The sequence below is a fragment of the Nanorana parkeri genome, unplaced genomic scaffold (assembly GCF_000935625.1).
Source record: "Nanorana parkeri isolate BGI_ZX_2015 unplaced genomic scaffold, ASM93562v1 scaffold284, whole genome shotgun sequence".
NCBI lineage: Eukaryota > Metazoa > Chordata > Amphibia > Anura > Dicroglossidae > Nanorana > Nanorana parkeri.
The window spans coordinates 883,806-895,821 of NW_017306552.1; the positions used below are offsets into that span (position 1 = coordinate 883,806).

Sequence of the window (12,016 nt, forward strand, 5' to 3'; positions counted from 1 at the left end):
GGCCAACCCCCCCCCCCCCCCCTCCATCTGTGGTGAAGCTACAAATCCCTTTATGCACCAGCCTTTGGGAGTCATGCCTGTAAGTGTCTCAGTGTTGCAATGCCTAATGTAGTTGCACCACAGCTGAAGGGCTGGAGTCTGCCTAGCCCTGTTCTATAGCCTGTGTAGAAGGTCAATGTTCCAAAACCCAAAAAGACAACTATGGGGGAGTAGTGGCAATTCACACAATAGCGCAACCAAAATCTCATAATCTTAACATTTCTAGATAAATAGCTGACATAGTGGTGGAAAGACCTCCAAATACCTTTAGAACAAGTTCCTTTTTTACTTAAAAGTAGAATTGTACTGCCTACCTGGAAAAATACTCACCCTTCTCCATCTGGCAGTCTTTGCCCAATGCTCTACCTTTCCAGCAAAAACCTCCTCTTTGGGCACATGCATGCTACAACTCTGTCCACTCCTATAGGTAAGGCATACTCTGCTGAATTAGTAGGCCACCATGAGTATGGCTTACCCATAAGAATCTGTATACAGCTTGCCCATAAGAATGAATAGGGGTGTGGCATGAATACTTCCTCGATTCTTCCTCAATCGAGGAAGAAGATATTTGTCTAGGTGGGCAGCACTTCCGGGTCAGTGAGAATTGATTAGAGGACAACTGTAGAAAATAACTGCTGTCCTTTAGATTGCAGCTAAAGACCCAAATGTTCTTTTCTTTTTTTCTCTCTCTTAATTTTGGGTAGAGTGCGAAAGATCAGAATTTGTTTTTAACGCTTTTGTCCTCAGATGAGTTTACAGGCCGGCAGGTTGATTTGGATTTCGGAGATCAACCTGCCGAAGGCGCATATATGTTTGGCAATGCAGGAAGGGTGACTGGATTCATCACAAGGAAATCCCTAGACTCCTATTCTTTTGTTTCTGCACAATGGTGTTATTGCAATTTAAACCTTAGTAAATTACAAGGCCTGCAACTTTAGCTGTGCTAGCCATTTGTTTTCGTGGATTTTCATGACATCACCATAGGCTGTGCACCTTCCTATTGGTGTTAAAGGTAAGGATGCGGATGGATTTCTATCAAGGTGGTAACTCCTCCCACCGTTCCCTTCTGGCTCCCTGACCCCACACATACCCCAATAACCAGTTACACTGGCTTTTACACAGTACCTGGTCAGTGCTAACAGAGCCCTTTAACTCTCCACCTAGGCCCAAAGCTGTAGGGTCACCACTAGGCTCTTTTGATTTGCATTCTCAATGTATCCCCCTTCATCCCCAGTGCTGGATTAAGAGCATCATGGGCCTAGTGCTGAGGATTTTGGTGGGCCTTTTTGTGGAAATAGCGATGGTCACCGGGGCACTCTTCCTCCTGGCCAGGCTGTGATTTGTAGCCTCTCTACAGCTTGGAGTCAGTGGTGGAGCGCCAGGGCTCATTTGCAGCTGCGACGATGGTAGATCTGCCACTGACTTCAAGCTGTAGAGCAGCGGTTCTCAACCTTTCTAGGGCCGGGACCCCTTGGTAACATTTGCCAAGTTGTGGTGACCCCCAATGGTAAAATTTAGGGATGACGTGGCTGCTGCAGCGACATCTGGCGGCGTCGCAGGAGAACTGACACTGCTGCGCTATGAGAGGGCTGAGGAGGACACACAGCGACCCACAGTTTGAGAACCACTGCTTAAAGGAGACATTATTGGACGCATCCAACTCATTACAAAGTTTCGAGAACAGTCGACTGTTTAAAGAACTCGATTTTACAAAATTGACGGCACTTACAACGCTTTTCATTACTTCTTGTAACTCTTGTGGCAGCGTCTTCGTTGCTAACATTTGTCGATGAATCATACAGTGAGTTCAGATGGTTTGTTCTGACTCATTCAATACCAAACGTTGAAATCCAGATCGACATCCTACCATAGCTGGAGCACCATCTGTGCAAACACCACAAACCTTTTCCCAAGAGATCTCATGCTTTTCCAGAAATGAACCAACTGTGTCAAATACATCACGCGCAATACATCACTTCCTGCATTCGGGGACTGAGAGGAGATCAAAAGGGAGTTCGTGTACTGAACTCCCTTTGATCTCCTGTCACAGAGCCGTGCCGGTCCCGGCCGCATCGGGCACAGCGGATCTCGGGACCGGCAACGGCAGTGACAGCTTCTGATACAAGCGATCGAGCGTCTCTCGAGACGCTCTATCGCTTGACTGTAAAGCTCCCGGCCGGCCGTGTAATTACAACGGCCGGCCCGGGAAGCTGCTCGTCACAGACGAGCAGACGAGTGGATTTTCGAGCCCTGTCCATTATCATGGGCCCACTAATAAATAGTGTGGACTGTAAAATGCTTGTTTATGCTGTGTGGCAGAGCTGCATAAACCTTAGGACTGGATAAACAGAAATACTAATTATTTGGTGGTATTTTATTTGGTATAAGCTAATGATTATTTTCAAAATCGATTTAGCTGATTATTAAGTTCGATTAATCAGATAAAAAAAAAAAAAAAGGCTCCAGTTATGGACTACTAGTTTGCATTGAGATTGTAGTCCATCACGAGAGCAAGTTTAGAGTGGTGGAAGTAAAAAAAAGTGTGGTGTGCAATACAATACATTATACAGCGGTGCAATGCAGAATACCAACAGCTGTTCTATTGCTGGGATTTGTAGTCCTCTGTAGCTGGTGTTATTCTCCATTGCGCCTTATAATTTATTATTGCTGGGATGTGTAGTCCTATATAGCTGCTGGTATTCTGCAGTGTGCTGTATAATGATTATATGGCGCAACGCAAAATAACGTCAGCTACAGAGGAATACAACAAATGTACAGTGCATAATGTATTGCTGGGATTTGTAGTCCTCTAAAGCTGCTGGTATTCTGCAGTGTGCTGTATAATGATTATACGGCGCAACGCAGAATAAAGCCAGATACAGAGGAATACAACAAATGTACAGTGCATAATGTATTGCTGGGATTTGTAGTCCTCTATAGCTGATGGTACAGCACAATGTACTAGCAGCTAGAGAGGACTACACATCCCACTTCCCCAGCAATACATTAAAGCAGCACCATGTGGGGGGGGTTAGAGAGTGCAGGCCTACCTGAGCAGATATGTACGCCGTCAGAATAGAAAAATAAACCACCATAGAAATGCTATCATTAGAACTATCATTTCAGGTCCCTCTCTGCTAATTGGCAGCAGCAGAGGGCGGGCTCAATAGCTAGTTTGCTATTGGCTATTGCAAAGTGCAATAGCCAATAGGAATCTAGCTGTGTGATCCTATGGGTTTATTTTTTTTTTCTCTCACTGATTACGGCCTGCGGCCTGATGTCAGAAAAAAAAAAAAGCAGGGAAAGGTTTGCTATGCTCGATCGAGCATAGCGAACCTGCTCGGGGAGAAAGTTTTTTTTTTCTCTCCGATTTACGACGTCTGAGTTACGATGCTCCGATGTCAGAAAAAAAAACAAAAAAACCCAGCGGAGCAGACCTTTCCCGGGGCCGCGAGGCGACCCCCGGCAGATAGTCATTCGACCCCCACGTTGAGAACCGCTGCTGTAGAGGGACTATAGATCTTAGCAATACATTATACAGCAATGCAGAATACTGCCAACTATAGAGGACTACAAACCCCAGTAATACATTACACAGAAATTCAGATCACTATAGGAGGACTGCAAATCCCAGCAATACCGTATACAGCAATGCAGAATAATATAAAGCTACATACTCTGTGTTGCTCCAGGTTCGCAGCCTGATGTCTCCAGCATCTCAGGAGAGCTATGCAGGGTTAAGGGGGCTGTTCAGGTTCTTAGGTGGCTAGTGCGGCTCTATGAGAGCCAGTGCGGGATCCAGGAGGCCAGTGAGGGCTCTCAGGCGGTCAGTGCGTGTTTCGGGGGGCTGAGAAAGACTGATAACTGCGCCCGCGGCTCTCTGCTCAGGGACATCAGAGGGCCCTCTAATATGCCTGAATAGAGGGCCTCAGTTGCATGGTGAGCTCGCCAGGCCGTGATCTGGGACAGCGCGTCCCAGCCTCTATCTAGGGACAGCTCGGCTCGGCCGTGACTCGCTGTCGGCTTGGGTCAGCAGGGCCTATTTGCGGGAGCTCCACCCGCCCACCTCTATGTTAATCTGGCCCTGTTCCTCCCCCAAGTATACTTTTTCATTTTATAACACCAGCATTGTTATAGCAGTATAAACAATAGTTATTCTTCACATTCCAATAGAATCTTACTTGTACTCACAAAATCTCATGTTGTGAGTACTGCCTATTTTTCAACAAGCTCCTGGATTCCCTGCAAGCTTTGTGGTTTTTCTTCTGCTCATTCCTTTAGGTGACTTTCGATTTCTAAGGACTACGGATCCCATGGTACCTTGCTGCGTGGAAGCAGTGACGATGTCACATGTGGTGTGTTTCCTGTACTGAATGTGCCTCCTGAAACTGCTCCTCTTCAAAACCTCTGTAGGTCAGCCAGCAGGTTCTGTGAAATGGGTGACACACATTCACAGGCCATAGTGAATATTTGTCACTACCGTATTTGCCGGTGTATAAGATGGGTTTTGAGACCTTAAAACATCCCCCGAAAATCGGGGGTCGCCTTATACGCCGGGTACATACGGAAGGATACGGTATACTGTATGTATCTTCAGCTACATACAGTATACCGCGCTGAGCCAATCACGGCAGGCTTTGTATTAATGAATACAAAGCCTGTATTCATTAATACAAAGCTTGCCGTGATTGGCTCGGCGCTGAGCCAATCACGGCAGGCTTTGCATTAATGAATTCAAAGCCTACCGTGATTGACTCAGCGGAACACGGAGGACACAGAGGGGATCGTGGACAAGGTAAGAGACTATAATCCCGAGTGTGGCTCGGGGGTACCACTTATGGTACTGAAAATTAACCCGGAGCCACACTCGGGAATACCGCCATGGATGTTAGTGGGTGCATTTACACATTTTGGGCTATACTCATCTTATATGACGAGTATAGCCCAAAACCTATATAATAACACAAAAAGTAGGGGGTCATCTTATACGCCGAGTCGTCTTATACGCCGGCAAATGCGGTACATTCAAAGAAGAAAACATGTGGGATTCTTTACAAAGTTTTCAACCTTTAAGTTAATTCAGATTAATATGTAGGCGCTAGAAATAATTGCTATTTTATATGGAAATGAAGAAAAATAATTTTGATCATAGATGCACCTTAAGATAAAAAGTTTACAAAATAAATCTGCACCTCTAAACCTCACTTGGAGCCAAAATCCTATTAATGTGATCCTAAGCAGCTTTACTGAAAAAGTGCAAAACAATCTTATAACAAATACAAAAAACACAGCGCTATAAATAATACAACTAGTGATCCCCACAACCCCCTCACATAAAGTGCACAGTGCTGCAATAAGATATACACATCGAAGAAGCTTAAAACATAATACAAAGTACAACCCCCAATTAAAAAAAGTTGGGATGCTGTGTAAAATGTACATAAAACAGAATGCAATTATTTGCAAATCTCATAAGAAAAAAATAAGGTAATTTTGAAATTGATGGCAGCAACACGTCTCAAAAAAGTTGGGACAGGGCAACAAAAAGCTGGCAAAGTGGTACTAACAAGGAAGAGCAGGAAGAACATTTTACAACTAATTAGCTTTATTGGCAACAGGTGAGTAACATGATTGGGTAGAAAAAGAGCATCTTAGAGAGTCAGAGTGTCTCAGAAGTAAAGATGGGCCGAGGTTCACCAATTTGTGAAAAGCTGCGTCCAAAAATTGTCAAACAATTTCAGAGTAATGTTCCTCAACGTAAAATTGCAAAGACTTTAAATATATCATCATCTACAGTACATATTATCATCAAAAAATTCAGAGAATCTGGAGAAATCTCTGTGTGCAAGGGACAAAGTCAAAATGCAATATTGGATGCCTGTGATCTTTGGGCTCTCAGACGGCACTGCATTAAAAACAGGCATGATTCTGCGATGGACATCACTGCATGGGCTCAGGAATACTTACAAAAATCACTGTCTGTGAGCACAGTTTGCCATGCCATCCAAAAATGCAAGTTAAAGCTCTATCATGCAAGAAGAAGCCACATCTGAACATGATCCAGAAACGTTGATGGGCCAAAGCCAATTCAAAATTGTCGTTTCTAAAGTGGAAAACTGTTCTGTGGTCAGGCAAATCTAAATTTGAAATTTTTGGCAACCATGGGCTCCGCGTCCTCCGGACTAAAGAGGAGAGGGACCTTCCGGCTTGTTATACAGCGCTCAGTTTAAAAGACGGCATGTCTAATGGTATGGGGGTGCATTAGTGTGTATGGAATGGGCAACTTGCACATCTGGAAAGACACCATCAGTGCTGAAAGATATTTCCATGTTTGAGAGCAGCATATGCTTCCATCCAGATGACGTCTTTTTCAGGGAAGGCCTTGCATATGTCACAGGGCAATGCTAAAACGTATACTGCATCCATGACAACAGCATGGCTTCATAGAAGAGTCCGGGTGCTTAACTGGCCTGACTGTAGTCCAGACCCTTCACCAATTGAAAATATTTGGCACATCTTGAAGCGAAAAAACGACAACAACCCAGGCTGTTCAGCAATTAGAATTCAATATCAGGCAAAAATGGGAAAATTCCTCTGCCAAAACTCCAGCAACTGGTCTCCTCGGTTCCCAGATGTTTGCAGTGTTTTTTGAGACGTATTGCTGCCATCAATTTCAAAATGCCTTAATTTTTTTTCTTAAAATGGTCAATTTTCTCCATTTAAACATCTGATGTTTTCTATTTTCTTTTGTGAATAAAATATGGGTTTATGAGATTTGCAAATCATCGCATTCTGTTTTTATGCAGATTTTACACAAATTCCCCACTTTCTTGGAATTTGAGTTCAATATAAAAAAAAAATGTAGTTACATGTTCCTTTTCAAAACAATGTCTATAAAAACATTCAGGGGTCTATTCACGAAGCTGCCGAAGGATCTGGCCGTAGCTTCGTCCACAGGACCCCTTCGGTTCAGTAGAACCGAAGGGGTGCTGTACGGGCTAACATAAGTCTGAATTAGGTTTAAAAAAAAATCACTGCTCCCAATCATGATTAAAAGGTGGAAGCAGTGATTTTTTTTTTTTAAACTTATTGCAGACTTATGACACTGACATTGTTATGACTTATGACAAACAATAGACATTGTTTTGAAAAAGTTTTAATATACTTTTTATGCTATACGTTTCTTCTTTGTGTATATTTTATTGCAGCCCTGTGCACTTTATATGAGGGGGTTGTGGGGATCAACAATTGTATTATTTATAGCGCTGTGCATTTTGTATTTGTATTGACACTTGATCCCCTTCATGACTTGAGTTTTTTTTTTTTGTTTCTGTTCGGTAACGACAGACACACTTTTTACATTTTTGCTGTGTGACTTCCACCGTAGTAATACACTTTCTTACCAAGTGCTTCACCACATATTATATATTGGTTTTTTTTTTTTCCATTGTAAGACTCATTTGTGAAAAAAATTATCGTATAAAAATAAATATATTTTGCATTTTTTAAAAGTAATTTTTGTCCATTTTACACTATTTTTTCATATTATAAAATATTTACATTTTTTATACTTTAATTTATTTTTAATTGCATCAAGCAGTCATTGTGAATGAATCTCACTATGACTGCTTGATAATTTATTTATGTAATTTTTGGTTATTATTAGGCTGCTCCAAACATAGGAACAACCTATAATAACCTTAGTGACACTGTTTCTTACATGCTGATCCTGCAGCAATTCAGGTTCAGATGTCACTAAAGGCTTCAGATCGTTCCCACAAAGATCAGAAGCCTGAAACTATGTCTTGGAATAGAAACATGTAGCTAAATGTTTCTATGCTGAAACATTTAGCAAAAAGCAGGTGTTCGGTCGAAAGCTCCTACTCGTCGATATCTCCAACTGGTGGCGTCACGTCCAATGACTTGTCAGTAGCTGCCAGTAGAAGATTTAGACCAGATGGCGCTAGTGTGCATGCGCCAGCTGTGCCACTGTCAGAATCCTCATCGAGTTATCGAACTCCCATGACTGCGCCTGTGTGGCTTCACAATTCCCATCAAGTTCTCCAATCCGTCAGTGCGCCTGCGCGGGCACCTAAAACGCAGAATGAAGTCCTCCAAATAGTGTTTGTGCACCTGCGCACCAATCCGATGGCACAACAAGCTTACATATTGTGCCATCGGGTGGGCACACTTTTGGGTGCAGGCGCACAAACGGAGGCTGGAGAACTTAAGGGGAATTGATAAGCTGCGCAGCTGCAATGACAGGAGTTCGATAACTTGATGAGGATTCTGACAGTGGCATAGCTAGCGCAAGCGCACTACAGCCATCTGGTCTAAATCTGCTACTGGTAAGTCACGGGATGTGACGTCACCAGTAGGAGATCTCGACGAGTTGCAGCTTTCAACAGAACACATTAGGATTTCCTGCCATCAAACCAGCTGTCAAACAGTGACAGCAAGTGCGATGATATTCAGCTGATTTCCAGGAGTTACCGGCTTTACAGAACCCCAAACAGCAAACGTGAGCAGTCAAATTGACGGGGATGTACAAGTAAAGATAAAACTTCTCAGCCAAAGTCCTATATTTATTTTGGATACTCTAAATAAGTATCCACATTAAACTTTTCAAATTTGTGTTGGACAAAGTGAAACATTAAGGAGGGTTGGAAATGCCAAACTTAAAATATTTCTACAAATTTTAACTTGCCCAATTAGTTTTGCTCTAGCCCACTGGATGGCAACCTCGTAGCTCCACAATGGCTGAAATGTCAAGTCCCATAAGGCATTGCATGACTGACGACGACAAGCATGACCCCGCCCCCACAGAGGCATGGTGGAATTTGTAGTTTCTCGCTCTGTCCACCTAATGCATTTCGTCACTATTGACTAAGATAAGCCAGAGTTGGGAGGAATCTACCCCAATTTATTGTCAGATTAAAAACAAAGGAGAGGATCTAGAGAGAGAGAAAAAAAATCAACACAGCGCTAATTGTTCATCGGAAATATGGTGACCATTAGACCTAGAGCTTTTTCTTACTATCATCAGCACAGGCATTGTGCAACACAGGTGTTGTGTATGACACAAAATTGTTTATCACTTTGTGACAATTTCACAATTCATACTATTTTTCTCACATTTTAGGAATATTTTTTGAGTTTGAAGTGCAGTGCTATTTTCTTTTTTCATATCTCTGAATAAATAACTCTATAATAACCTATTACAAACCATTGAAACAGAAGACACAGCTGTAGTTGTATCTCTATGTTATAGTTACTCCACTCTTGATAAAATAAAAACCTACAACTAGCCACAGAGGTGTAAACCAAATCAGTTTAGAAAAACTTACCTGCAACCTGCAAAATCCGCAGATTTCCTGTATGAGGAGACAACCATTAGCCTGATTTAGGCCTCATACATGGTCATTGTCTAAGCTTAGCTTCTGGACGCTAATCCGAAAACCATCAGCTTCAGCAAGCATTTACAAAGCATTTTTACAATATTCACTGCTTTGAAATCTTAAAGCAACCTTCAGCTCACGTCTGGGAATACTGAATATAGTGCTAAATACTGTCCTTAGCTTGTTTAAAGTGACACTAAACTCAGGAGTTAAAATTTAAAAATACATTCAAGTACCCTATTAACAATATTGTATTTTATTTATGTATCACTCGGCTGTAGATCCTCAAATCATCTCTGAATTGGTGCGCTTTATTCTGGAGGGGGGCTACTTTTGTTCCCCATGGTCCCTGTGTGTGTTGTAAAGTAGTCCCGCTCCAAGCTCACTCCTGTAATGGACTACAATCTCTGGTTTAGATTACTAATTTGTATTGAAATTGTAGTCCATCACAGGAGTGATGGACTATATGGGGACAAAAGTAGCCACTCTCCAGAAGGAAGGACAGTGTCAGCACCAATTCAGAGATGATTTGAGGATCTACAGCCGAGTGATACACATATGAGATACATTTTTGTCAATGGAGAACTATGGGGATAAGTGTTTTCCCCATAGTTCTCTTTAGGGTCACAGGAGGGCATATACTAACCTCCTCCCATGACCCAAAAGCTCAGAATATCGCAGGCATAGTGAGAGCGCCGCACCATGGATGGATTTCGACAATACTGTCGAGATCCACCCAGCTGCGTGAAAGGCAGAGCCCGCTGTTCCCGCCCCCTCCCGTTCGTTTCTCCACTCAGCGCTGAAGGATCCCTGCAGTGAGCGGTAACTATCGGGAAGTCAACAGATCGGTGCATGTTTCTGCTCACTTCCCGATCAATAGAGCCGAGCTTCTTTGTCACAGCTTTTGTCACAGGTCGGCTCTAACTATTAGTGGAAATCACTCACCTCATAGTTTTCGCCATTTAGGCAAACAGACATGGAACTATTACAATGAAGGCTGTCACTCCATAATTTTACCTGTTACAGCAGTTATGCAAGTTGTCTAAATAGAACGGTTTGACCATGGTGCTTCGTGCACTCTGAAAGATTTGGTCGGACATGCCTACTCTTCTACAAGTCTGTGAGGAGACTGGGATTGAGGGCTGTGGCTGTTGCTCATCTATGCCAGCATAGAGCACTGGCGTGGAAAGGTAAAAACGCACATTTTTGTGAAACAAAAACGGTGTTCGAAGGAAAATCAGTCGTATCATGCATGCACTATAGGTAGTAATTGGGTTGCCTCCTCCCAACTTTTTTTAATTCCACATGTACAGCTGGTACTCATAGGTTTAAGAATGACAGTGCAATGCAGATCAATAGATTAGAAAGGTCCCTTTTGCAGCCTAGCGGTCGGGAATCTGCCATTCTATGTAAAGATAAACAGATGAGCCCACATCTGCAAAAGGATACCTTTTTACAGTTCTCATTCCTCATACTAATAACAAATAAAATTTAGATTTTTCTTCCAGAACAGAAAAAAAAACAAAAACACTGGGGGAATTAATCAAACCAATTGCGACAGTTTTAGCCTCTGTTTTTTATGTGCAAATCAGTCTTTTAATGTGCACCTGCTTTGACCAGAGCTTGCACTACTTTTCCAACTGCACGTGTTTTGTGCCTGTTTTGATCTACACTTGTTCTGCGGCTGTATAAAACTGGAGCATCACCTAACAAAACAATCACAACTTAAGAAGTCCCCATGACCACTTCTTCAAGAAGCGACAGTTAAGCTTTTTGCCTGGAGTTACGAGTCTTCTTTCCTGGAGTCTGTTAAACCTCATTTATGAACATTACACTAGCATCATAAAAAGTGCATCAAATATATTCTGTGCAAGTTCAAACACTCGCAATTGCCATGATAAATTACCCCCACTGTGTACTGTGCAAGACAGGATATAATTGTGGGTAATATGTGGATGTTAAAGGCAACAGGATCACAGTGAAACCAAATTCCTTACAAACATCAGGGGAAAAACAGAAAAGTAAATAAAAACACTAAAAAAAAATTGGACACTAAAAAAAAAAATAGCAAGTTTAAGGATTCCCATGGCGCTCAAAAGGAAAGATGAACCGACACCTTAAAGTGCCATTCCAATTCTGTAACCTATATCTAACTTCAGGCATACCTTCACCTTCTTGCCCAATGGACATCTTTCCAGGGGTGGACTCACTTTTATTTTCCTTTTATCCTAGAGATCTACTGTGTCCTACAGAGAATGATGAGAACTTTACATACATCAGCCAACCATACTAAAATTTGTTGTGAAAGTTGATGCCAGCCTTCAATTTCTCTCACAGAACAGTAACTATAGAGAAGTAAAGCACACACCGAGGGTCGTCTTTTATAAGAAGGATTTAATTATCTATACATGTAGTTGATTGTAAAGGCTGTATTACAGTTGTTAAAGCTGTACGTTTGTATATATTTATATATTTTACATTCATGAAAATACTGAGGTGCAGATGGACAGGGAGCATCAGCAGACAAACAATACACGAGCGGTCGAGGAGCCATTTTGTAACACTAAGCAAGAGTGGGG

At 42.3% G+C, this 12,016-nt stretch overlaps 1 protein-coding gene across 1 annotated transcript in view; it reads right to left on the reverse strand.

The window, feature by feature from the left end:
- The window catches only part of ITSN1 (intersectin 1), a 140,547-nt gene that overhangs the window by 22,329 nt on the left and 106,202 nt on the right, over nt 1-12,016 (reverse strand). The gene's annotated exons all lie outside the window — the stretch shown is intronic.